We start from the raw sequence: 26092 nt of genomic DNA, 5'->3' as shown, positions 1-26092 counted from the left end.
TTCCTGGATGTATAAATCGTGCTAAAGTGAGACACCAAGTTAAAGTGTACAGAAACAGTGTTACTGAAGTGTGCTGCGAATGCATCAAACTGAAAGGCAACCACATAGCAGCTGCTTTGGGAGCCTGCAGAAAAAAACTTGTGTGCAGTTTTTGTAGAGTTCAGAGGGGATTTGTGTCATTGTGCTTCTGGTGCTGCACAGTAGTAAACTGCACTGTAATTCACTCCTGCATCTGGGATGTGCACAGATCCATTCTTTGCTGCGTCTCCACCCAAATCTCCAGCGAGACTGAAACCATCTTTATATTTGTCTTCCATTGTGACAGCTTTGTAGTTCAAATATCCAATGAGTTTCATAGCTGTGTCTCCAGGTGACTGCTGGTACCAGAGCATCACTCTGTAGTCACTTTTACTGTGGCTGCAGAAAATCTGCATTTCGTCACCAGGATTTCTGATGAGATCAGAGGGAGACTGACGGACCTCAAGACCCAGACTAACAGCTGGAAACAGAAAGACAATAGAACATTTTAGATAATGATAAATGGTAAATGTCATGAATTTAGTGATTTCAGACAAATTATTGTAATGTACTTTAACCGGGCCGACAGTTGTCCATTACTGCAGTGATACATTTCTGTGGCTTATCTGTCATCAATGCCCACCCAAAAGAATGATTCTTTTTTTATTGACATTCAGAAACAAACATTCACATCCGGTACATGTGCATACATCTTACATCTCTTGTCTGTCCTAAATGCCAAAGTGGTATTTTTGTTTTATGTCTAAACGATAACAAAAAAAAAGAACCAAACAACAAAAACACATAAGAATATGTACAAAGTGGGGAGTGATCCTTTTTATATGGCATAGTTATTGATTTGTAAAAATAAAATCAGGCCTATGGGGCGTGACATAGTTGACCCAGTTTTCCCAGTATGAGGTGAATTTCTCCAGTTTAAAATGAACAAATGCTGTTATTCTCTCCATTTTATATCTGTCCATTGTGATGTCCATCCAGATGTTGACAGTTGGGCTCTCTTGTGATAGCCATTTCCTGGTGATATTCTTTTTGCAAGCCATTAGCAGGATATTTATGAGGTGCTTATCTCTTTTCAGCCATCCCTCAGGTATGTGTCCGAAAAACATAGTCTTAATGTCGAGGGGTATTTCACATTTGAAGATGTCCTGTAGGGCGTTGTGTATCTTTTTCCAATAGTCCTTCATGAGCGGTCAGTCCCAGAAAATGTGATAATGGTTTGCATTTTGATTTCCACAGTTCCTCCAGCAGACTGAGGAGTTATTGTCATAGTGAGATTTCTGGAAGGGTGTAATAAAGTACCTAATCAGGCTTTTCCAGCCAAACTCCCTCCACTTCTGTGAGCTGGTACACATCCATTGATACCTCCATATTGTTGTCCATTCTTCTTCAGATATAATTATTCCTCCTTCCTTCTCCCATTTTGTTTTAATATATGAAGTTGAATGTGATTTCAAATTCGACAGACTCTTATATAAACATGAAACAGTTCTATCAATAGTTTCTGAATTATAGGCTTTTGTAAACAGTTCAATCAAACATGTGCCAGTCTTTGTTACATTTTTCATCTTCGTATCAACGTAGTGCCGCAGCTGCAGATATCCATAGAAGTCTTGTTTTTCTAATAAATGTGTCCTTTTAAGCGTTTCAAAACTGAGCATTTTTCCATCTTTCATTACCCTGCATAAGGCTGTTATACCCTTAGCTATCCAATCTTTGAATCTAGAGTCCAACTTATTAGGTGTAAACTCTGAGTCATAGGCGCACCATTTAAGAACTGTAATATCACTCTCGAGTTTATACTCCTTTATGATAGACCCAAAAGAATTTTAAGACCCAAAGAGACAATTTACAGCATCGAGCAGTTGGTTGTACTCACATTATGTCATCATCACTGAAGGGCATCATCTTCATTCAACACTGAGAGATGCAATGGATGTCTGCAAGCTGTATATCAACAGTGTTGAAGTTAGTTAAAGGCTTTCACAAACTACTGAAACAGGTGTTACTCTGCACCGGTCTGGTAAGGATCCGACTGCCACGGGTTCCGTATTCTGTACATTAAGGGGGGTTCTGTGTGATGTCACAGGGGGCTCAGCGAATAAATTAGAACATTCTGGGGTTCTAATTCTGCACTAAGAGAAAGGGTCATGGAGTAAAGAGGTTTTTAAATCAAAACAAACATTTCTGTCCAGGCTTCTCATGTGGGAAGCTGAAAATCTGCTTTACTTGTACACACTCGTTCAGGTTCACAGTTCACACCAGTGAGCAGCTAACAACTACGTGAAAACAGCGTTATAGTGACCATCCCCCTCTATATTCTCACCATTATCTGTTGGACAACCCAAAGTACATCAGTCGGGCAGAGAACTTGAAACTGTTGATGAACTTGCTTCGAGACAACAGCTGAAACATCCAGTTTGAAACGTTCTACGTCTTCAAGGTTTGCATCTAAATGTTTGATGTTCAACCACGGGGTCAACATTCAATACGAATGACTGGAATGTTTATTTAAAAAGGGAAACTGGGCCGCGAGAGGCCACCCAGCCTTTGTGCAACAAAGTTGTTAAATACTGATCTCTTAAATCAGTACCGGTCTGCGAGACATTCCAAACCGGGAAAAAAAAAAAAAAAAAAATGTTTTAAAATTAAATTTTTTTTTCTTTAAATTTTAAAAAAAGACATGGAAATCGGGAATTCTTTAATTTCACTCGCTCCTACACTCGATTCTATACTTGGAAACTGCATAGATTGCATTATAGGAGGCCGATTGTGCACGTTTAATTTTTTTCAATGATGACTGTCTGTCATCATATCCTAATTATCCTAATTTGTAAAAGCGTCTGCTAAATGTAATATAAAAGAAGTGAATGCATGTAGAAATACCCCCACCCTCAGTGTCTGTTGAACGTAAAGTACAAAAAAAGTAGCTCATTTCGACTGTTTGCTTCTCTTCTTTGTACAGATCAGGTGGAGTCTGGCTGACTGTCACTGAGAGAGGAACCTGTGGCTTTTAAGATTAAGATTAAGAGTCTCATTCTCTACCGACTGAGCTAGCCGGGCTCGCATCTTATAAAACATGCCTTCCGATAAAAAAGAAGAGATAAAACAAGTCTAAGTACACTTTCAGAGATTTAGAATGACATCAGAACGCATTCCTCCCTTTTCAGTCAATCGACTGGATCCCACTCAGCTGTTAGGGTTTTCCATGAGGTAATACCACCTGGCACCAGGTGGTACAATTTTAGCACCTACACGGCAGGGATTCGAGTTGAGTTGAGCCGAAAATGTGACGTCTACAGACTGCAGGCCACTGATTGGCCAGGGAGTGATGTCACTGGATGAGTAATGAAGGCAAGAGAGGGCCAGAGGCCATGGGTCGTTATTCAGATTTTTCTTATTTTGTTTTAAAGTGAATGATCATACTTGAGCAAAAAGGGAATACAGAAATGACATGAGCCCAAAGAAAGGTAAACGTAATGCTCTTGCGCAAGTTTGAATGTTTTTGATTCATATTGTGCATTTCAGGAGGTTTGTGATCATTCAAAGAGGCACCACTGAGGACGCTGTGATGGTGGTAACAGAGCTGAACTTTGACTTTAAGTGCTGGATCAAACATCTGTTGATTATTAAAACTGCTACGCCCAACGTGGGGCTCGAACGCACTACCCTGAGATTAAGAGTCTCATGCTCTACCGACTGAGCTAGCCGGGCTATTCACATGTTATAAAACATGCCTTCTGAAAAAAAAAGACAAGATAAAACAAGCCTAAGTCAACTTTCAGAGATTTAGAATGACATCGGAACACATTCCTCCTTTTCAACCTCTACCTACTCCACTCGACTGGATCCCACTCAGCTGTTAGGGTTTTCCATGAGGTAATACCACCTGGCACCAGGTGGTACATTTTTAGCACCTACTCGGTCGGGGTCGAGTTGAGTTGAGCCGAAAATGTGACATCTCGAGACTGCAGGCCACTGATTGGCCAGGGAGTGATGTCACTGGATGAGTCATTAAAGCCACTCCTTAACAAGAACCGGCAACAGCAACAGTTGGATTTTATGTATTCTGTGATCGTCAACGAGGTGGATTGCTAGACGCAAAGACATAGACCAAGCAGCAGGTAAACCTTTGCCTCGATGTTCTAAATTGTTGTGTCATGTTTGTGTCACATAAAACTGACATCACAGGACGTTTGGACCTCCTTGCTATAACGACCCCACCCACATTGACGTGGTTGTGAGTAAGTACTAGTGGAAAAGAGCTTAATGTTGCAGGAGAACTGCCTCATCGCACATCAGAATTGTGTATGTTAATGGGAGGAAATGAAGGCCCATCTTCAGAGATAAATGCCCTTTTTCACCATGGCTTTCTTTATGGTCTTCTAATATGCAAGTAAGATTTAAGCATGAAATTAATGTCAGGAGTGGGATTTGAACCCACGTCTCCTTTGGGAGACCAGAAGTCCCTGTGCTAAGGAAGGAATGAAGCCTTGAGTCTGGCGCCTTAGACCGCTCGGCCATCCTGACACCATTACTTCCCTGACTGTGTAAAATACGACAAACGTGAACCAAAACTCAAAACGCTACTCCACTTGACTATATTCGACTCAGGTTTTAGGGTTTTCCATGAGGGAGTAACACCTGGTAGCAGGTACATTTTTAACACCTACACGGCAGGGATTCGAGTTGAGTCGAGCCGAAAATGTGACGTCTACAGACTGCAGGCCACTGATTGGCCAGGGAGTGAAGTCACTGGATGAGTAATGAAAGCAAGAGAGGGCCAGAGGCCACGGGTCGTTATTCAGATTTTTCTTATTTTGTTTTAAAGTGAATGATCATACTTGAGCAAAAAGGGAATACAGAAATGACATGAGCCCAAAGAAAGGTAAACGTAATGCTCTTGCGCAAGTTTGAATGTTTTTGATTCATATTGTGCATTTCAGGAGGTTTGTGATCATTCAAAGAGGCACCACTGAGGACGCTGTGATGGTGGTAGCAGAGCTGAACTGTTACTTTAAGTGCTGGATCAAACATCTGTTGATAATTAAAACTGCTACGCCCAACGTGGTGCTTGAACCCACGACCCTGAGATTAAGAGTCTCATGATCTACCGACTGAGCTAGCCTGGCTATTCACATGTTATAAAACATGCCTTCTGAAAAAAAAAGACAAGATAAAACAAGCCTCAGTCAACTTTCTGAGATTTAGAATGACATCGGAACACATTCCTCCCTTTTCAACCTCTACCTACTCCACTCGACTGGATCCCACTCAGCTGTTAGGGTTTTCCATGAGGTAATACCTCCTGGCACCAGGTGGTACAATTTTAGCACCTACTCGGTCGGGGTCGAGTTGAGTCAAGCCGAAAATGTGACATCTACAGACTGCAAGCCACCGATTGGCCAGGGAGTGATGTCACTGGGTGAGTCATGAAAGCCACTCCTTAACAAGAACCGGCAACAGCAACAGTTGGATTTGATGTATTCTGTGATCGTCAACGAGGTGGATTGCTAGACGCAAAGACATAGACCAAGCAGCAGGTATACCTTTGCCTCGATGTCCTAAATTGTTGTGTCATGTTTGTGTCACATAAGACTGACATCACAGGACTTTTGGACCTCCTTGCTATAACGACCCCACCCACATTGAGGTGGTTGTGAGTAAGTACTAGTGGAAAAGAGCTTAATGTTGCAGGAGAACTGCCTCATCGCACATCAGAATTGTGTATGTTAATGGGAGGAAATGAAGGCCCATCTTCAGAGATAAATGCCCTTTTTCACCATGGCTTTCTTTATGGTCTTCTAATATGCAAGTAAGATTTAAGCATGAAATTAATGTCAGGAGTGGGATTTGAACCCACGTCTCCTTTGGGAGACCAGAAGTCCCTGTGCTAAGGAAGGAATGAAGCCTTGAGTCTGGCGCCTTAGACCGCTCGGCCATCCTGACACCATTACTTCCCTGACTGTGTAAAATACGACAAACGTGAACCAAAACTCAAAACGCTACTCCACTTGACTATATTCGACTCAGGTTTTAGGGTTTTCCATGAGGGAGTAACACCTGGTAGCAGGTACATTTTTAACACCTACACGGCAGGGATTCGAGTTGAGTCGAGCCGAAAATGTGACGTCTACAGACTGCAGGCCACTGATTGGCCAGGGAGTGAAGTCACTGGATGAGTAATGAAAGCAAGAGAGGGCCAGAGGCCATGGGTCGTTATTCAGATTTTTCTTATTTTGTTTTAAAGTGAATGATCATACTTGAGCAAAAAGGGAATACAGAAATGACATGAGCCCAAAGAAAGGTAAACGTAATGCTCTTGCGCAAGTTTGAATGTTTTTGATTCATATTGTGCATTTCAGGAGGTTTGTGATCATTCAAAGAGGCACCACTGAGGACGCTGTGATGGTGGTAACAGAGCTGAACTGTTACTTTAAGTGCTGGATCAAACATCTGTTGATAATTAAAACTGCTATGCCCAACGTGGTGCTTGAACCCACGACCCTGAGATTAAGAGTCTCATGCTCTACCGACTGAGCTAGCCTGGCTATTCACATGTTATAAAACATGCCTTCTGAAAAAAAAAGACAAGATAAAACAAGCCTCAGTCAACTTTCTGAGATTTAGAATGACATCGGAACACATTCCTCCCTTTTCAACCTCTACCTACTCCACTCGACTGGATCCCACTCAGCTGTTAGGGTTTTCCATGAGGTAATACCTCCTGGCACCAGGTGGTACAATTTTAGCACCTACTCGGTCGGGGTCGAGTTGAGTCAAGCCGAAAATGTGACATCTACAGACTGCAAGCCACCGATTGGCCAGGGAGTGATGTCACTGGGTGAGTCATGAAAGCCACTCCTTAACAAGAACCGGCAACAGCAACAGTTGGATTTGATGTATTCTGTGATCGTCAACGAGGTGGATTGCTAGACGCAAAGACATAGACCAAGCAGCAGGTATACCTTTGCCTCGATGTCCTAAATTGTTGTGTCATGTTTGTGTCACATAAGACTGACATCACAGGACTTTTGGACCTCCTTGCTATAATGACCCCACCCACATTGAGGTGGTTGTGAGTAAGTACTAGTGGAAAAGAGCTTAATGTTGCAGGAGAACTGCCTGATCGCACATCAGAATTGTGTATGTTAATGGGAGGAACTGAAGGCCCGTCTTCAGAGATAAATGCCCTTTTTCACCATGGCCTGACATGGCTTTCTTCATGGTCTTCTAATATGCAAGTAAGATTTAAGCATGAAATTAATGTCAGGAGTGGGATTTGAACCCACGTCTCCTTTGGGAAACCAGAAGTCCGTGCTAAGAAACTAATGAAGCCTTGAGTCTGGCGCCTTAGAGCGCTTGGCCATCCTGACACCATTACTTCCCTGACTGTGTAAAATACGACAAACGTGAACCAAAACGCTACTCCACTTGACTATATTCAACTCAGGTTTTAGGGTTTTCCATGAGGGAGTAACAGCTGGTAGCAGGTACATTTTTAACACCTACACGGCAGGGATTCGAGTTGAGTCGAGCCGAAAATGTGACGTCTACAGACTGCAGGCCACTGATTGGCCAGGGAGTGATGTCACTGGATGAGTAATGAAAGCAAGAGAGGGCCACAGGCCATGGGTCGTTATTCAGATTTTCCTTATTTTGTTTTAAAGTGAATGATCATACTTGAGCAAAAAGGGAATACAGAAAGGACGTAAGCCCAAAGAAAGGTAAACATAATGCTCTTGCGCAAGTTTGAATGTTTTTGATTCATATTGTGCATTTCAGGAGGTTTGTGATCATTCAAAGAGGCACCACTGAGGACGCTGTGATGGTGGTAACAGAGCTGAACTTTGACTTTAAGTGCTGGATCAAACATCTGTTGATTATTAAAACTGCTACGCCCAACGTGGGGCTCGAACCCACGACCCTGAGATTAAGAGTCTCATGCTCTACCGACTGAGCTAGCCGGGCTATTCACATGTTATAAAACATGCCTTCCGAAAAAAAAGACGAGATAAAACAAGCCTAAGTCAACTTTCTGAGATTTAGAATGACATCAGAACACATTCCTCCCTTTTCAACCTCTACCTACTCCACTCGACTGGATCCCACTCAGCTGTTAGGGTTTTCCATGAGGTAATACCTCCTGGCACCAGGTGGTACAATTTTAGCACCTACTTGGTCGGGGTCGAGTTAAGTCGAGCCGAAAATGTGACATCGACAGACTGCAGGCCACTGATTGGCCAGGGAGTGCTCCTTAACTCCTTAACAAGAACCGGCAACAGCAATAGTTGGATTTGATGTATTCTGTGATCGTCAACGAGGTGGATTGCTAGACGCAAAGACATAGACCAAGCAGCAGGGATACCTTTGCCTCGATGTCCTAAATTGTTGTGTCATGTTTGTGTCACATAAGACTGACATCACAGGACTTTTGGACCTCCTTGCCATAACGACCTCACCCACATTGAGGTGGTTGTGAGTAAGTACTAGTGGAAAAGAGCTTAATGTTGCAGGAGAACTGCCTTATCGCACATCAGAATTGTGTATGTTAATGGGAGGAACTGAAGGCCCATCTTCAGAGATAAATGCCCTTTTTCACCATGGTCTGACATGGCTTTCTTCATGGTCTTCTAATATGCAAGTAAGATTTAAGCATGAAATTAATGTCAGGAGTGGGATTTGAACCCACGTCTCCTTTGGGAGACCAGAAGTCCCTGTGCTAAGGAAGGAATGAAGCCTTGAGTCTGGCGCCTTAGACCGCTCGGCCATCCTGACACTGTTACTTCCCTGACTGTGTAAAATACGACAAACGTGAGCCAAAACTCAAAACGCTACTCCACTTGACTATATTCGACTCAGGTTTTAGGGTTTTTCATGAGGGAGTAACAGCTGGTAGCAGGTACATTTTTAGCACCTACACGACAGGGATTCGAGTTGAGTCGAGCCGAAAATGTGACGTCTACAAACTGCAGGCCACTGATTGGCCAGGGAGTGATGTCACTGGATGAGTAATGAAAGCAAGAGGGCCAGAGGCCATGGGTCGTTAGTCAGATTTTCCTTATTTTGTTTTAAAGTGAATGATCATACTTGAGCAAAAAGGGAATACAGAAAGGACGTAAGCCCAAAGAAAGGTAAACATAATGCTCTTGCGCAAGTTTGAATGTTTTTGATTCATATTGTGCATTTCAGGAGGTTTGTGATCATTCAAAGAGGCACCACTGAGGACGCTGTGATGGTGGTAACAGAGCTGAACTTTGACTTTAAGTGCTGGATCAAACATCTGTTGATTATTAAAACTGCTACGCCCAACGTGGGGCTCGAACCCACGACCCTGAGATTAAGAGTCTCATGCTCTACCGACTGAGCTAGCCAGGCTATTCACATGTTATAAAACATGCCTTCCGAAAAAAAAGACGAGATAAAACAAGCCTAAGTCAACTTTCAGAGATTTAGAATGACATCAGAACACATTCCTCCCTTTTCAACCTCTACCTACTCCACTCGACTGGATCCCACTCAGCTGTTAGGGTTTTCCATGAGGTAATACCACCTGGCACCAGGTGGTACATTTTTAGCACCTACTCGGTCGGGGTCGAGTTGAGTCAAGCCGAAAATGTGACATCAACAGACTGCAGGCCACTGATTGGCCAGGGAGTACTCCTTAACTCCTTAACAAGAACCGGCAACAGCAATAGTTGGATTTGATGTATTCTGTGATCGTCAACGAGGTGGATTGCTAGACGCAAAGACATAGACCAAGCAGCAGGTATACTTTTGCCTCGATGTCCTAAATTGTTGTGTCATGTTTGTGTCACATAAGACTGACATCACAGGACTTTTGGACCTCCTTGCTATAACGACCTCACCCACATTGACGTGGTTGTGAGTAAGTATTAGTGGAAAAGAGCTTAATAGCCGCTTTCGGACTGTAGGAACCTTTGGCAGTTCTAATAACCTTTTAATACTAGTGGAAAAGAGCTTAATGTTGGAGGAGAACTGCCTAATCGCACATCAGAATTAATAATAATAATAATACATTTTATTTATAGGCACCTTTCATAGGCACTCAAGAGGGGTATTCCTAGAAAGTAGCTAAAGAAAGCCAGGCTATAGCCGGTAAGCGTTGCTTGAACTAACACCATCTCCCATTTAAGCCTCAAGTCGTTCCATGAAGCCAGCTCAGCTGCATCTCAGTGAGGCTAATCCAAGCGAGGCTTACATAGCCTGGCTAAGTGCGAGTGTACGAGGAACGTAAGAAGCCCTGACGAGTGGATTGTGGAAAAACAGAGATGGCAGAAAAGGAGAGCGAGACAAGAGCTTTTATTTTTTCGGCAGCTGAACAAATAATGCTTATGGAGCTGTATGAGGATTTTAAAAGTTCATCACCAGAAATGGTAATACAGCTGTGATCAATAAAGCGAAGAAACGGCATGGCAAACAACTGCAGACAGACTAAATAGTTATGAAAGTTTCATACCATTGTCAATTGTTAGACATTTATTTTACTGTCCTCATGTATTTATGCTCTCCTCTTTGTGTTATAATGTGTTTACATAAAGCATGCTGAATTGTCTCTGTATGAGATGTACAGCACAAATATACTGACCCTGCTCAGTTTATTAATAACCCAATAATCGACACGCATCATCATACTTTGTGACCATATTATCCTGTGTGTGTGACCCAGATATTAATTTTTCACTGTTACATCTCAACAGGAGCAATCTTAACAGCCAAAAGCGTACCTGGCAGCAAGTGAAGGTAAAGTACTGGAAAATATTTCAGAGTGGTAAGTAGCCTTTGAAGAAATGTGTTTGTCCAATAAAGAAAGCACCAAACTAGATATGGAACACAAGAAACTGAAAATAAAAAAGATCAAGCTAGAGATTATGAAACTGGAGAGGGACGTGTATAAATTCAGATAAAGGAGAATTTCATGTTGTGAACTGTATTTAATTCTGTTTTCTCTCCACAGCTTGAGAAACATGTAATAATAATTAAACAATTCAACACAACTTGAACTCAAACTTGTCATTATTGTACGGTTCATGCAACGTGTTAGAAATGTGTTTTTTACATTTATATTCACAGTGGGGTGCCATGACCTAAACGTGTGGAAAGTTATAAATCATCTCTGTCCATTTAGCCTTCTTACACTTGCTCTGACTTAAACTGCTACTGTGTCAATGCTAAATTATGAAAAGAAGTTCTAACTCAAAGGTCACAACAATAAGGATCAAAGGAAATATGTGTCCCTGTATAGGTCCCTCACTGTGTCAGGAGAAACTGAGTCCTTTCAGGCACTAGAACCTGCAGGGACTCAACGAAGAAAAGACTTGAGCCTGAAAAGTTGTCCACAAGACAAAATGTATAAAATATGAAGTATACTATTAATTTAAGATGACTCTGTCAGAAGTCAGCCATGGTGCCTGAGAACTTTAAGCAATGAACCTGTATTTAATTTGGCCAAAGGTCATTTCTATCCGTGCCCTTGTTTTAGCATGTGCATGTGCATGTGCATGTGCATGTGCATGCTTCTTTCTGAACACAACACCCAGTGTGGACACATCATGGCTGGGACAGCAGCAGCAGCAGCCACAAACACGTCCAAACTTTCTGTATTCAGCAGATGTGGAATATAGCTGATGGAATATAGCTGATGGATCACTTTTTAAAGAAAGTCCACCAAAACTTTGGACACATTCTGAGTCTCCACAAAAGAAGAAGAAATGTTGTTGAAAAGTCAGTTTTTCATTTTATCGAGGTCTCTCTGCTCTTTGTGTAACTTAGATATTCTACATCTGAAATGATTCTTTATAAAGTATTTTATTCAAATAAAACGATAACCTCTGATCTGAAGACAGCTGATTTAGTGCCGGTCACATGATCACATCATTTATAGGATTAAAAACATGTTAGATTTGTACAAAAGAGCCTCAGATTATCAACACTGATTATTTTAGATCTAAAGAAATGAATGATCACTTTTCTGTGTGGGACACGTTTCCATCAAAGTGTGAGACGATATGAATGAATGAATGAATGAATGAATGAATGAATGAATGAGTTCAGAGTTGGTTCAAACAGCTCTTCAACATGTTGAACTCATCAGTTACAGAGGAGACGGAGAGTTCATTTAGGGGCTGTAAATCATCTTTAATGGGGCCACATGTGTTCAGTTTGTCTTTGTTACCATAACTGGACAAACACTGATGATCAGGACTGAATAAATGTTACTGATTCAATTCAATTCAATTCAATTCAATTCATTTTTATTTATATAGCGCCAAATACAACAAATGTCATCTCAAGGCACTTAGATAGTAAGTCCAATTCAAGCCAATTGGAATTCAATTAATTAATAATAATCATAATTCATAAAATAATCCAATTCGTTCATATAGAGCCAATTCAAAAACAATTTCCTAGCTAAGAAAACCAACAGATTGCACTGAAAACTTTTTGTTTTTCGGTCCAATCTCCCGGCCTGAGCGTGCCTGAGGCGACTGTGGAGAGAAACGACTCCCTTTTAACAGGAAGAAACCTCTGGCAGAACCAGACTCAGGAAGGGTGGCCATCCGCCTCGACCAGCTGGGGTTTGAGAAGACAGAAAGGGGGGGGGCAGGGGGCCACCGCGACGGCGGCACTGTAACACCATTCAAAGGATATCTGTTGGAACAGGGAAACACGAGTTAATGACCACAATAATGTCACATATACATAAAGAGAGTAAAGTGAGGAAAGGTGTGACAGATGAGCTCCCCCAGCAGTCTAGGCCTATAGCAGCTTAATTATGGGATGTTTCAGGATCACCTGAGCCATCCCTAACTATAAGCTTTGTAAAAAAGGAAAGTTTTAAGCCTGGTCTTAAAAGTGGAAAGGGTGTCTGCTTCCCGGACATTTACTGGCAGCTTATTCCACAATAGAGGGGCCTGATAACTGAAGGCTCTGCCTCCCATTCTACTTTTAGAACTCTGTTCAGTTCAGCTCTAATGTAACTCATATCTGCTGGAACTGTGACGGAAGGGGACTTTTCATTTATGGTGATGTCGCCCTCTTGTGGTGTAAATATAAACTGCATGATGTCAGTTTGGCCTCTCGGACTGCAGAAACTCCATATTTTTACTGAACTGCCACAAAAAGGACAGATCTGTCAAAGATGAAGAAAATAAATGTAGAAATATATAGACTTTTCTCATCTTCTTGTTGAAGCTCCAACCTCCATCATATCATAAAGATCTCATCCATCCTTTTCCTGTTCCTGCTGCACACACCTGTTGTAGTATAAGCAGCAGGATATCAGAGTCTCCTGAGGTGACACCACAGTCTGTAATACAGATGTTGGTCAATTGTTCAGAACAACATACTCACACTCACAAACGCACCAAATGAAGCACAAGCTGTGTTTGTGGAACCAACAGGAGGCCGTTGATGTCTGCAGTGATTTTAGTGGCATTAAGACTCATTAGAGCGGAGTTATTGAATATTTCTGTAGCAGGTGTTACAGCCGGCTGCACATGGAGACTAATGTTATTTTCCTGGCACAAGGACAGCTTATTTGGATTCAAATGTTTATCTGATGGAGAGAGGTGTGATTTGATCTGGAACGACGCTTTATTTTGGAGGTATTTATTCAGCAAGTGCGAATCTGTCAATATGTGTCAAACTTTACCGAACCCTGTTGCTGTTGTTCTACCGCTGCCTCCATCTGTTAGTGTCCGCGTTAAAGCAATACAATGTAACTTCTCAAAAAGCCCATTATGGAGCTCCCCCTACAGGCTTGGAGGTAATATATACGGTTACACTGTCGTAAATACAACACCCTTTCACTTTCACCTTTCACGTTTGTTGACGAACCGGCGAGGAGTCAGAAGGTGCAAGCTATGTAGACCGAGAAGGTAAGAGTAATCAAACCAAACAGCTGAAAACGTTCTACTGTATACACTTAAAAACATGGAGCCTCTTGTGTTTGTTCTTGTGGACAACTTTCCTGTTAGCTGAAACATTTCAGAGTTCTCCTCAGACTGTATTCAGTGGGCATAAAGGTGTCTTTAACAGAGGGAACGAGGATTTATCTCTGTGCTTCACCTGGCAGAAGCAGACAGCGAGGGGGCGGGGCTTGTTCCAAACGCTCAGCTGCTCTCCCATTGGTTATTACTTATGACGTCAGAGACGGACAAAGTTCCTACTGGCTCCTGAAGCCGGTGTAGCGGAAGTGGTTCTGGAGGCAGCAGCGACACTTGTAATGTTCACAGCTTCTGTTTGACACCTCAGAGTTTATAAAACTCATACAACACTATCAGAACACATGGTCACCATAGGAACCTTTATAAGTTCAGGCTTTCTAAAGTAACGGGACACACACACATCAGTCCAATCCAGATGTTTTTCTCATCTTTTCATAGTTTCCTGTTTTGCCTTCATAACTCAGATGGAATCAGTCAGTGAAAAACACAGCAGGCTGTGAGAGAAAGTAAAGGTGTTCACCAGACCAACCAAGGCTGAACCTGAGGGATGTATCACTGAAATTACTGAGCACATCATCAGACAGGAGAAGAAGAAGCCCATTTTCACTGATATCAGCATCAGATAGCAGATCTGGAGGTGCTTTTCTTTCTACAGCTGGCCTTCACTCCTCTGTGTCTTCTCTCCAACCATCTTTGTCCCAACCATTGCATCTGTGGTGTTCAGCACATCTGCAGCATCAGGCCCGCTGGCTCCGTTCTGCTCGTCTTCTGCAGACGGTGCTTTTTCATGGCAGGAAACCATCCAGTGAGTCAGGATTCTGCAGGAACCACTGGAAGACTTTCACTTCCTCCTTTAGTTGAACGCTTCATCAAACTGACATCATGCAGTTCCTCTATTCGCCACCAGATGGAGACACATCTCCATCTATGCAGAGTCCCTCTTAGTATTACTGACAGTACTTCACAGCCGCTGAGAGGACACATTTAAATCAGTAACATACAAAGAAATGATTTCTATATTTGAGCCAGGCTTCCTTCTCCATATAAGACACACACTGTGTCCTCATACAACAAGCAGCTCTCCTGTCTGAGCTTCACATCTTTACAGCTAGCATCAGCACACACAGCATGTTGATGAAGATTCTCACTCATCCAGGTCATGGTAATCCTAAGAGCTCACATCCTCTGGCCTAAAAGGCCTCTAGCAAAGAGCCAGATAAGACCAGAGCCACCCACTCTCCAGATAAAGGGCCTTATGAGCTGCTGAAGTTCTTCAGGTAAATAAGTTTATATTAGTTTCTCTTTTGGTCAGAGGCTCTGGTGCTCTGGAGTTACACCAAGTGTTTCTGAATGTTAGCTGCAACACCTTTAACACCTGTTTTATCTCCATGCAAACAACAGCTAATCCTAACTGTCCTGTTGTTCGTAATGTGTCAGATCTCCATTTATTCCATCTCTTTCGCTGCAGTTTTAAAACTTCATTACATTTGTTTTGTTGTTGAACCACCAAACCAGCTCAGAAGACACAGTATTTAACGGCTATCAGGCTGAGTGGAGGATGTAAATGAACAAGTGGTTCACTTCAAGGCAAGTAAGGACATTCATCTTGAAAATCAACAGATATCAGCTTGCTGCACTTTTGCATGAAAGGATAACAAATCCAAGCCTGCAATTGTTATTAAGTTTTAAACAAGAGGCACAAGACTGAAGCGTTGGAACAGACAATTATAGCAGATAATAAAACACTTGTGATCTGTGGTGATTTCAACATGGACCTCTTAAAGGTACATACTCCTAAACAAACTTGTGATTTCTTGGCTGCGTTATACGGTAGAGGGTTGTATCCACTGATCACAAAGCCGAGCAGAGCAGCCACAGATAGTGCAACATTAACTGACAACATTTTTACACATTCCTTGGACACTGGTATAAATAGTGGTTTGGTAATGAGTGATGTAAGTGATCATTTAGCTGTATTTGCAACATTTAATGATCAACTTCAGAGGAAGAAAACAGAAAAGCGTAGATATGAAAGGGTAAGGACTGTTAAAGCAATTAATGCTTCAGAAATGAGCTTTAAAACAAGAGTGGAATGAGTTTCATACAGATGAAGTAAACAATGCAGACAATTCATTCTTCAACTGTTATTTATCTCTCTATGATAAACACGGTCCAACAGTTTTATGTTCACATAAGCATAGTTATGCTGAGAAACCTCGGATAACAAAGGCATTAAAAAATGCATGTAAGAAGAAAAATAAACTTTATGGAGACTTTATCAAAACTAGAACAGAGGTTGCTGAAAAACGCTAAGATGTACAAAAACAGGCTGACCAACATGTTGAGGCAAGCAAAGAAGCAACATTATGATAAAATGTTACAAATAAATCAAAATAATATGAAGCGCACATGGAACATCCTAAATAATGTAATGGTGAATAAGCCTTGATCACCAGATCAACCTAAGTGTTTCATAAAGGACAATAAGGTGTTTGGCAATCTGACTGAAGCGGCTGATGAATGTAACTCAGTACAGCGGCTCGTGAATCCTCTGGTGCACGTTGAGCATCGTCATGCTCTTGAATTCCTTCCCGCAGTCGTCACATTTCATGAGGTCCCTCATTTCCACGAGGTTCTCCTGGTGCTCCTTCAGGGCGGACGGGTACTGGAAGTGTTTGCCGCAGTTTGAGCACCACACGGGTATCTTCAGCGACGACCCCTGTTGGTGGTCGGTGCCGCTCACTTCTGCTCTTGACTCTTTTCTCCAAAAGAAACGGGTGCTCTTCTTCTGGCAAATGGCGTAAATCTGGTGTCTTTTCAGCCCGTGCATGTGTTTAAAATGCTTGTTGCAGTGGATGCAGTGATAGGGCCGATCGTCCGTGTGGCACTGTGTGTGTCTGTTCAGTGTTCTGACACAATCAAATGCTTTAGAGCAAACGGGGCACACTTTGAGGGCTTTCTTTGCCACGTTTTGAACAGGTGCAGATGGGCTCTCCTCAGACGTCCCAGGAGGTGTTTCTAAATGAGCTTCCTTTGTGTCGCTGTCACAGTTCTGAGCGTCAGCGCCTGCCAGAATCTGCTCCAGCGTCTTGCTCTGCAGTGTGTCCTTAAAACATCTGAGGAAACTGGACAAGTGGAGGACAAAAGAAGAAGTGTCAGATCTAAAAAACTATCTACAGAAGATGAACAATATCTGAAAGTGATGTCCTTAAGAAAGAGGAAAAAATCCAGCAAAGACCTGACACAGGAGCTGAGAGATGCATCTGGACCTTCAGCTGATCCATCGGCTGTTGGCCCGAGCCTCATCAAAGATGGGCTCCATGGAAGGGTGGCTGTCAGGAAGCCGTTCTGACTATTTAAGATAGTAATTAAGTGTTTTTTAGGCGATGTGAAAACCGTTTGCTGTGACTTTCAAATCTGCTTCAAAAACTGGACGTGTTTCTTCAGATAAACTCCTGACCAACTGTGAAAAAGCAGTGAAAATGTCTGGCCTGTAGAAACTTTGTGATGTCAAACAAGATCAGAGATGACATCGATTGTGATGTCACTACAGTGATGACATCACAACTTTGTGAAGGCTTCTGTTCTGTCTCTTCTGGTCTGTGGTTCCAACCACAGATTCTGGATGGAAGTGAAGTCCGGATTCCAGAATGTTGATTTGTGTTCTCTGTTAATCTCTGGACGACTTCAGCTGATTACTTCCTGTCACTGTCACGTTGGAAGGTCCACTTCTGCCAGTTTTTCAGCAGCCAGTATCATGTTTTCCACCAGCAGTGTTTTCCAAGACAGAATAATGTCAGTTTTTTTTAAATGTTGCCAAAATAAACTATTACAATTACAACAAATGTCATCTCAGGGCACTTCAGTAATAAAGTCCAATTCAGGCCGATTAGAGTTCAATTCATTGTAATTATAATCCAATTAATTCAATTCAGAATGAATCCAATTCATTCATACAGAGCAATTCAAAAACTATTTCCTAGCTAACCAACAGATGGCACCGAACTTGCACTATTTCTAATTAGATAGAACTTTTTAATAGTTCTAAGATCATATCTTTCTGGCTTTATTTGGATTTTACAAAGAGTCCCGAGTAATTATGAAAGTGGGGTTTTAATTTGAAGAAAAAGCCTCAAAATAAAGTGATTTTTAGGAGTATGCAGGGATTCATTTCCATCTAATGAACAGGTCAGTTATATTAAACAGTGGGCCGTGTGAGCAGCAATCAGGGGAGTAAGGAGTTCACAGATCATAGACAGAGGCAACCGTCCAACTATTCAAAGCTTTTAAAATGAGTAATAAAACCTGACAGGTAACCAGAGAAGGAAGGACAAGAGGCAGGGAGGTGGGCAACCACTTTGTGGCCTGGTGTGGGAATAATCACCTCAGCTGCTGATTTTAGGAGGAGCACCAATAAGCCAAACAGCGTCTCCATCCCAGGAGAAGAGGTGGCTGAGGAACACCTGGGAGGTTACCTGTTGCATATCTCTTATAAGTCTGTGGTGCAGAGTGCATCTTTCTTCAGCAGCATCTGCTGTGGCAGCAGCATCAGAGCCAGCGACTCAAAGAAACTGAGCAAACTGCTAAAGAAGGCTGGCTCTGACCTGGGGACTGCTTTGGAGCTGTGTTTGATGAGCACTCACTTCTTTTTTTTTTTTTAAACCCCTAGTCCTGTCCAGCATTATGGCAGCAGAATTGTAATTTGACTACCGTTTATGCCAAACACATTTGCTATGCCAAGGGAAGCTTTATGAATGTAAAGCTCCCCTTGATGCCCATCAACTCCTTAGTTTTATTTATTTATTTTTGTTACAATATGATGTGATAGTGTGATAGTGCCGAACCGGACCGGGGGACAGAGAGAGAGGGAGAGCGAAGAAGGGAAAAAAAGGAACAGAAATATGAAGAAACAAACATAGAAAACAATGAAAAATCAGACAACCAGCTGTTACACCTGTAAAAACAAAACTGAAGACAATCCAAGGCTTTTGTGGGGAATCCAGCCTTAGAGGCACCAGGAGCACCTGTAAGCAGACAAGCAAAGAACAAACACACAAACACACAAACAAAAAAGCACAAGCAGCAGCAATAACACGGCAACCTTCCGTCAAGGAATCGAACCCTGTTCCTCCGCTTGACAGGCGGATTCTAACCTTTGACCATTGAAGAAGATACAGAATGTGTTGCTTGACTGTCGTGCCAATTCTGAGAATACAAGTTGTAAGAGTATCACTGAAAAATTGACAAAAAAACAAGTTGCTAAAACCATTTCATTGTCAAGCATTTGCATGACTGAGAGCGTAAATTGACTGTGGAAGGGGTTCCATGGTGTAAAGGTCAGCACTCTGGACTCTGAATCCAGTGATCAGAGTTCAAATCTTGGTGGAACCTTCAGGTGTTTGCTGTCATGGTTGTGTTCTGGAAAGAAGATGAGTTGAGTAGGCTAGTCAGTTGTGAAATGACACCAGATTGCACGATTGATCAATTCCACCTGAGAGGATCTGTGGTATGTGATGTCACACCTCTGTGTTGCTAGTTGAATCTTTTTTGCTTTTTTCTTGCATATTCATTTACAATTCTTCTATTTATCCATGCTCTCCCACAGGAGTGTGTTACAATCCCACTTCTGACTCAATTTGTTGCGACTCCACAAACTCTTTCCGCTGGCAACAAAATTTGGGAAAACTTACCTCATTCTTTGGCTTCTGGAACACTAGTGAATAGGCATGGCTTCAGTTTCCGTAGTGTAGTGGTTATCACGTTCGCCTAACACGCGAAAGGTTCTCAGTTCGAAACTGGGCGGAAACATTACTTGTTCCTACTTTATTTATTTCATCCTTGTGTGAAGATGTATGACTGCACGTTAATGATAGCAACATCAACATATTCATAATTATGGAATGGAGGGGAGCCTCATCTGCTATTCTTGACATGTAAAGTCAATTTTTGCAAGTTTTCAAAAGACTTTCTGATGCTATGGTTTGAAACGGACTTTGGCGAATCCCTAGCTGCTGAGCGAAAATGGCAGCCTTCCGTCAAGGAATCGAACCCTGTTTCTCCGCTTGACAGGCGGATTCTAACATTTGACCATTGAAGAAGAAACAGAATGTGTTGCTTGACTGTCGTTCCAATTCTGAGAATACAAGCTGTAAGAATATCACTGAAAAATTGACAAAAAAACACGTTGCTAAAACCATTTCATGGTCAAGCATTTGCATGACTGAGAGCGTGTATTCACTGAGGAAGGGGTTCCATGGGGTAAAGGTCAGCACTCTGGACTCTGAATCCAGTGATCAGAGTTCAAATCTCGGTGGAACCTTCAGGTGTTTGCTGTCATGGTTGTGTTCTGGAAAGAAGATGAGTTGAGTAGGCTAGTCACTTGTGAAATTGCACAATTGATCAAATCCAGCTGAGAGGATCTGTGGTATGTGACGTCACACCTCTGTGTTGATAGTTGAATCTTTTTTGGTTTCTTCTTGCATATTCATTTACGATTCTTCTATTTATCCATGCTCTCCCACAGGAGTGTGTTACAATCCCACTTCTGACTCAATTTGTTGCGACTCCAAAATCTCTTTCCGCGAGCAACAAAATTTGGGAAAACTTACCTCATTCCTTGGCTTCCGGAACACTCGTGAACCAGTATGGAGCCAGTTTCCGTAGTGTAGTGGTTATCACGTTTGCCTAACATGCGAAAGGTCCTCAGTTCGAAACTGGGCGGAAACATTACTTGCTCCTCCTTTATTTATTTCATCCTTGTGTGAAGATGTATGACTGCACGTTAATGATAGCAACATCAACATATTTATAATTATGGATAGGAGGGGAGCCTCATCTGCTATTCTTGACATCTAAAGTCAATTTTTGCAAGTTTTCAAAAGATTTTCTGATGCTATGGTTTGAAACGGACTTTGGCAAATCCGTAGCTGCTGAGCGAAAATGGGAGCCTTCGGTCAAGGAATCGAACCCTGTTCCTCCGCTTGACAGGCGGATTCTAACCTTTGACCATTGAAGAAGATACAGAATGTGTTGCTTGACTGTCGTGCCAATTCTGAGAATACAAGTTGTAAGAGTATTACTGAAAAATTGACAAAAAAACACGTTGCTAAAACCATTTCATGGTCAAGCATTTGCATGACTGAGAGAGTATTGACTGTGGAAGGGGTTCCATGGTGTAAAGGTCAGCACTCTGGACTCTGAATCCAGTGATCAGAGTTCAAATCTCGGTGGAACCTTCAGGTGTGTGCTGTCATGGTTGTGTTCTGGAAAGAAGATGAGTTGAGTAGGCTAGTCAGTTGTGAAATGACACCAGATTGCACAATTGATCAATTCCAGCTGAGAGGATCTGTGGTATGTGACGTCACTGCTCTGTGTTGATAGTTGAATCTTTTTTGGTTTCTTCTTGCATATTCATTTACGATTCTTCTATTTATCCATGCTCTCCCACAGGAGTGTGTTACAATCTCACTTCTGACTCAATTTGTTGCGACTCAATAAACTCTTTCCGCTGGCAACAAAATTTGGGAAAACTTACCTCATTCTTTGGCTTCCGGAACACTCGTGAACCAGTATGGCGCCAGTTTCCGTAGTGTAGTGGTTATCACGTTTGCCTAACACGCAAAAGGTCCTCAGTTCAAAACTGGGCGGAAGCATTACTTGCTCCTCCTTTATTTATTTCATCCTTGTGTGAAGATGTATGACTGCACGTTAATGATAGCAACATCAACATATTCATAATTATGGAATGGAGGGGAGCCTCATCTGCTATTCTTGACATGTAAAGTCAATTTTTGCAAGTTTTCAAAAGACTTTCTGATGCTATGGTTTGAAACGGACTTTGGCGAATCCCTAGCTGCTGAGCGAAAATGGCAGCCTTCGGTCAAGGAATCGAACCCTGTTCCTCCGCTTGACAGGCGGATTCTAACCTTTGACCATTGAAGAAGATACAGAATGTGTTGCTTGACTGTCGTTCCAATTCTGAGAATACAAGCTGTAAGAATATCACTGAAAAATTGACAAAAAAACACGTTGCTAAAACCATTTCATGGTCAAGCATTTGCATGACTGAGAGCGTGTATTCACTGAGGAAGGGGTTCCATGGGGTAAAGGTCAGCACTCTGGACTCTGAATCCAGTGATCAGAGTTCAAATCTCGGTGGAACCTTCAGGTGTTTGCTGTCATGGTTGTGTTCTGGAAAGAAGATGAGTTGAGTAGGCTAGTCACTTGTGAAATTGCACAATTGATCAAATCCAGCTGAGAGGATCTGTGGTATGTGACGTCACACCTCTGTGTTGATAGTTGAATCTTTTTTGGTTTCTTCTTGCATATTCATTTACGATTCTTCTATTTATCCATGCTCTCCCACAGGAGTGTGTTACAATCCCACTTCTGACTCAATTTGTTGCGACTCCAAAATCTCTTTCCGCGAGCAACAAAATTTGGGAAAACTTACCTCATTCCTTGGCTTCCGGAACACTCGTGAACCAGTATGGAGCCAGTTTCCGTAGTGTAGTGGTTATCACGTTTGCCTAACATGCGAAAGGTCCTCAGTTCGAAACTGGGCGGAAACATTACTTGCTCCTCCTTTATTTATTTCATCCTTGTGTGAAGATGTATGACTGCACGTTAATGATAGCAACATCAACATATTTATAATTATGGATAGGAGGGGAGCCTCATCTGCTATTCTTGACATCTAAAGTCAATTTTTGCAAGTTTTCAAAAGATTTTCTGATGCTATGGTTTGAAACGGACTTTGGCAAATCCGTAGCTGCTGAGCGAAAATGGGAGCCTTCGGTCAAGGAATCGAACCCTGTTCCTCCGCTTGACAGGCGGATTCTAACCTTTGACCATTGAAGAAGATACAGAATGTGTTGCTTGACTGTCGTGCCAATTCTGAGAATACAAGTTGTAAGAGTATTACTGAAAAATTGACAAAAAAACACGTTGCTAAAACCATTTCATGGTCAAGCATTTGCATGACTGAGAGAGTATTGACTGTGGAAGGGGTTCCATGGTGTAAAGGTCAGCACTCTGGACTCTGAATCCAGTGATCAGAGTTCAAATCTCGGTGGAACCTTCAGGTGTGTGCTGTCATGGTTGTGTTCTGGAAAGAAGATGAGTTGAGTAGGCTAGTCAGTTGTGAAATGACACCAGATTGCACAATTGATCAATTCCAGCTGAGAGGATCTGTGGTATGTGACGTCACTGCTCTGTGTTGATAGTTGAATCTTTTTTGGTTTCTTCTTGCATATTCATTTACGATGCTTCTATTTATCCATGGTCTCCCACAGGAGTGTGTTACAATCCCACTTCTGACTCAATTTGTTGCGACTCCACAATCTCTTTCCGCTAGCAACAAAATTTGGGAAAACTTACCTCATTCTTTGGCTTCCGGAACACTCGTGAACAGGTATGGCGCCAGTTTCCGTAGTGTAGTGGTTATCACGTTCGCCTCACACGCGAAAGGTCCTCGGTTCGAAACTGGGCGGAAACATTACTTGCTCCTCCTTTATTTATTTCATCCTTGTGTGAAGATGTATGACTGCACGTTAATGATAGCAAAATCAACATATTCATAATTATGGATAGGAGGGGAGCCTCATCTGCTGTTCTTGACATGTAAAGTCAATTTTTGCAAGTTTTCAAAATATTTTCTGATGCTATGGTGTGAAACGTACTTTGGCGAATCCCTCGCTCCTGAGCGAAAATGGCAGCCTTCGGTCAAGGAATCGAACCCTGTTCCTCCGCTTGACAGGCGGATTCTAACCTTTGACCATTGAAGAAGATACAGAATGTGTTGCTTGACTGTCGTGCCAATTCTGAGAATACAAGTTGTAAGAGTATCACTGAAAAATTGACAAAAAAACACGTCGCTAAAACCATTTCATGGTCAAGCATTTGCATGACTGAGAGAGTAAATTGACTGTGGAAGGGGTTCCATGGTGTAAAGGTCAGCACTCTGGACTCTGAATCCAGTGATCCCAGTTCAAATCTCGGTGGAACCTTCAGGTGTGTGCTGTCATGGTTGAGTTCTGGAAAGAAGATGAGTTGAGTAGGCTAGTCACTTGTGAAATTGCACAATTGATCAATTCCAGCTGAGAGGATCTGTGGTATGTAACGTCACACCTCTGTGTTGATAGTTGAATCTTTTTTGGTTTCTTCTTGCATATTCATTTACGATTCTTCTATTTATCCATGCTCTCCCACAGGAGTGTGTTACAATCCCACTTCTGACTCAATTTGTTGCGACTCAATAAACTCTTTCCGCTGGCAACAAAATTTGGGAAAACTTACCTCATTTTTTGGCTTCCGGAACACTCGTGAACCAGTATGGCGCCAGTTTCCGTAGTGTAGTGGTTATCACGTTTGCCTAACACGCAAAAGGTCCTCAGTTCAAAACTGGGCGGAAGCATTACTTTCTCCTCCTTTATTTATTTCATCCTTGTGTGAAGATGTATGACTGCACGTTAATGATAGCAACATCAACATATTCATAATTATGGATAGGAGGGGAGCCTCATCTGCTATTCTTGACATGTAAAGTCAATTTTTACAGGTTTTAAAAAGATTTTCCGATGCTGTTGTTTGAAACGGACTTTGGCGAATCCCTAGCTGCTGAGCGAAAATGGCAGCCTTCGGTCAAGGAATCGAACCCTGTTCCTCCGCTTGACAGGCGGATTCTAACCTTTGACCATTGAAGAAGATACAGAATGTGTTGCTTGACTGTCGTGCCAATTCTGAGAATACAAGTTGTAAGAGTATCACTGAAAAATTAACAAAAAAACACGTCGCTAAAACCATTTCATGGTCAAGCATTTGCATGACTGAGAGAGTATTGACTGTGGAAGGGGTTCCATGGTGTAAAGGTCAGCACTCTGGACTCTGAATCCAGTGATCCCAGTTCAAATCTCGGTGGAACCTTCAGGTGTGTGCTGTCATGGTTGAGTTCTGGAAAGAAGATGAGTTGAGTAGGCTAGTCACTTGTGAAATTGCACAATTGATCAATTCCAGCTGAGAGGATCTGTGGTATGTGACGTCACTGCTCTGTGTTGATAGTTGAATCTTTTTTGGTTTCTTCTTGCATATTCATTTACGATTCTTCTATTTATCCATGCTCTCCCACAGGAGTGTGTTACAATCCCACTTCTGACTCAATTTGTTGCGACTCCATAATCTCTTTCCGCTAGCAACAAAATTTGGGAAAACTTACATCATTCTTTGGCTTCCGGAACACTCGTGAACCAGTATGGAGCCAGTTTCCGTAGTGTAGTGGTTATCACGTTCGCCTAACACGCGAAAGGTCCTCAGTTCGAAACTGGGCGGAAACATTACTTGCTCCTCCTTTATTTATTTCATCCTTGTGCGAAGATGTATGACTGCACGTTAATGATAGCAACATCAACATATTCATAATTATGGATAGGAGGGGAGCCTCATCTGCTATTCTTGACATGTAAAGTCAATTTTTGCAAGTTTTCAAAAGATTTTCTGATGCTATAGTTTCAAACGGACTTTGGCAAATCCCTAGCTGCTGAGCGAAAATGGCAACCTTCGGTCAAGGAATCGAACCCTGTTCCACCGCTTGACAGGCAGATTCTAACCTTTGACCATTGAAGAAGATACAGAATGTGTTGCTTGACTGTCGTGCCAATTCTGAGAATACAAGTTGTAAGAGTATCACTGAAAAATTGACAAAAAAACACGTCGCTAAAACCATTTCATGGTCAAGCATTTGCATGACTGAGAGAGTAAACTGACTGTGGAAGGGGTTCCATGGTGTAAAGGTCAGCACTCTGGACTTTGAATCCAGTGATCAGAGTTCAAATCTCGGTGGAACCTTCAGGTGTGTGCTGTCATGGTTGTGTTCTGGAAAGAAGATGAGTTGAGTAGAGTAGGCTAGTCAGTTGTGAAATGACAGCAGGTTGCACGATTGATCAATTCCAGCTGAGAGGATCTGTGGTATGTAACGTCACTCCTCTGTGTTTATAGTTGAATCTTTTTTAGTTTCTTCTTGCATATTCATTTACGATTCTTCTATTTATCCATGCTCTCCCACAGGAGAGTGTTACAATCCCACTTCTGAC

The 26092-nt window shown here is 42.1% G+C and overlaps 1 protein-coding gene and 16 non-coding genes across 17 annotated transcripts in view; 8 read left to right on the top strand and 9 right to left on the bottom strand.

Annotated features, from left to right (window-relative positions):
* The window catches only part of LOC142391905 (NLR family CARD domain-containing protein 3-like), a 418516-nt gene that overhangs the window by 119234 nt on the left and 273190 nt on the right, over positions 1-26092 (bottom strand). The gene's annotated exons all lie outside the window — the stretch shown is intronic.
* Positions 3678-3750, bottom strand: trnak-cuu (transfer RNA lysine (anticodon CUU)). Its single transcript has one exon. It is a non-coding gene; the product is annotated as a tRNA-Lys (tRNA).
* Positions 4456-4566, bottom strand: trnal-caa (transfer RNA leucine (anticodon CAA)). Its single transcript has 2 exons — positions 4529-4566; positions 4456-4501 (listed from the first exon to the last, which is right to left on the bottom strand). It is a non-coding gene; the product is annotated as a tRNA-Leu (tRNA).
* trnak-cuu (transfer RNA lysine (anticodon CUU)) lies at positions 5096-5168 on the bottom strand. The gene has a single exon. It is a non-coding gene; the product is annotated as a tRNA-Lys (tRNA).
* trnal-caa (transfer RNA leucine (anticodon CAA)) lies at positions 5875-5985 on the bottom strand. The gene is made up of 2 exons: positions 5948-5985; positions 5875-5920 (listed from the first exon to the last, which is right to left on the bottom strand). It is a non-coding gene; the product is annotated as a tRNA-Leu (tRNA).
* trnak-cuu (transfer RNA lysine (anticodon CUU)) lies at positions 6515-6587 on the bottom strand. The gene has a single exon. It is a non-coding gene; the product is annotated as a tRNA-Lys (tRNA).
* trnak-cuu (transfer RNA lysine (anticodon CUU)) lies at positions 7935-8007 on the bottom strand. Its single transcript has one exon. It is a non-coding gene; the product is annotated as a tRNA-Lys (tRNA).
* trnal-caa (transfer RNA leucine (anticodon CAA)) lies at positions 8704-8814 on the bottom strand. Its single transcript has 2 exons — positions 8777-8814; positions 8704-8749 (listed from the first exon to the last, which is right to left on the bottom strand). It is a non-coding gene; the product is annotated as a tRNA-Leu (tRNA).
* Positions 9342-9414, bottom strand: trnak-cuu (transfer RNA lysine (anticodon CUU)). Its single transcript has one exon. It is a non-coding gene; the product is annotated as a tRNA-Lys (tRNA).
* trnav-aac (transfer RNA valine (anticodon AAC)) lies at positions 19742-19814 on the top strand. The gene has a single exon. It is a non-coding gene; the product is annotated as a tRNA-Val (tRNA).
* On the top strand, positions 20660-20732 carry trnav-aac (transfer RNA valine (anticodon AAC)). Its single transcript has one exon. It is a non-coding gene; the product is annotated as a tRNA-Val (tRNA).
* Positions 21586-21658, top strand: trnav-aac (transfer RNA valine (anticodon AAC)). Its single transcript has one exon. It is a non-coding gene; the product is annotated as a tRNA-Val (tRNA).
* On the top strand, positions 22504-22576 carry trnav-aac (transfer RNA valine (anticodon AAC)). Its single transcript has one exon. It is a non-coding gene; the product is annotated as a tRNA-Val (tRNA).
* Positions 23430-23502, top strand: trnav-cac (transfer RNA valine (anticodon CAC)). Its single transcript has one exon. It is a non-coding gene; the product is annotated as a tRNA-Val (tRNA).
* Positions 24348-24420, top strand: trnav-aac (transfer RNA valine (anticodon AAC)). The gene has a single exon. It is a non-coding gene; the product is annotated as a tRNA-Val (tRNA).
* trnav-aac (transfer RNA valine (anticodon AAC)) lies at positions 25264-25336 on the top strand. The gene has a single exon. It is a non-coding gene; the product is annotated as a tRNA-Val (tRNA).
* On the top strand, positions 25776-25847 carry trnaq-uug (transfer RNA glutamine (anticodon UUG)). Its single transcript has one exon. It is a non-coding gene; the product is annotated as a tRNA-Gln (tRNA).

This window comes from Odontesthes bonariensis, chromosome 11 (genome assembly GCF_027942865.1).
Source record: "Odontesthes bonariensis isolate fOdoBon6 chromosome 11, fOdoBon6.hap1, whole genome shotgun sequence".
In the NCBI taxonomy this organism is placed as follows: domain Eukaryota; kingdom Metazoa; phylum Chordata; class Actinopteri; order Atheriniformes; family Atherinopsidae; genus Odontesthes; species Odontesthes bonariensis.
Note: the sequence above shows the minus strand (reverse complement) of the source record. Positions and strands in the feature narration are given on the sequence as shown.